The 1,025-nt window shown below is 43.7% G+C and overlaps 1 pseudogene; it reads right to left on the reverse strand.

Annotated features, from left to right (window-relative positions):
• Positions 1 to 575, reverse strand: part of LOC138011202 (uncharacterized) — a 4,480-nt pseudogene extending 3,905 nt beyond the window's left edge.
• Positions 576 to 1,025: the final 450 nt, after the last annotated feature.

Below are 1,025 nucleotides of genomic sequence, written 5' to 3' on the forward strand. Positions count from 1 at the left end.
GAAAGTGGCTTTGAGTGCCTCTTTATGTTGAAAGTTTAACAGCCTGGTGTCTCGTATTTTCTTTTTTAAATTCTTATTTATAGCACCATAATTTCTAAATTATTATTTCAGTTGACATTAATCAGTGGGCACCGGTTAAAATGACTGATGCGCATACAGCGGAGTTAACTGGTTAGCCTGGATAATAGCAGTTTTTCATTACAACATGCCGCAACGTCCTGTATATTATGATTTCACATCGTATATAGAGGTAAACCAACATTTGTATTTACCTTGTAGTCGCCTTTCAGATACAGCTTCGCGGCTTTCAGTTTCTCTTGTAAAGCTGTCCCTGAGTCCACAATACTCGCTGTCTGGCTAATGAGCTCAGACAGGTCGTCAAATGATTTTGCACCTTCAGCGGCAATATAGTCCAAACCTTGAAGGGACTTGCGCACTGATGCAGGGCATTCGGACAAGATGCGCAACATTGTCCTCTCACTAAATGGCACAAAACCACTCTCTGAACAATACACCATGTACTGCTTTGCAATTCGTTGTGGTACCATCGTTCTGATGACATTGGGGACGCTAATGACCCGACCGGAAGAGAGTTTGAGAATTTTTTCTCCAAATGGCAGATCCTGTACTATGTGTGGGCTGGTGATGTAAGCGAGGAAGTGATCTAGTTGCCCTTTATCAATCTGTAAACGTGGCACATGGCGTACATGTACTGGGACCGGAGCCGCTCTACCATACTGTAAACGGTGAAGATTTGCCACAGTGTATCTGTACTGTGTGAGTCCAGGTATGTGCCGTGAGATTTCTCTGTAACTCGCCACTCCAGTCATAATCGATAGGACTTGCCGGCGGGTGTCCCAGCTTGCTGCATTCTTATATGCTTCTGCTAAGGCTTCCAGATAGCTGTTGTCAGAAGAGAGTTGAACGGAGTCTGAGCCCATGATCTTATCCATTGTATGAGAGACTTTCAACTCTTTCCACAAATGGGCATAGTTATTGGGATATACTACTGACAGAACTGACTT

Source organism: Montipora foliosa, chromosome 7 (assembly GCF_036669935.1).
Source record: "Montipora foliosa isolate CH-2021 chromosome 7, ASM3666993v2, whole genome shotgun sequence".
Taxonomy (NCBI): Eukaryota; Metazoa; Cnidaria; class Anthozoa; order Scleractinia; family Acroporidae; genus Montipora; species Montipora foliosa.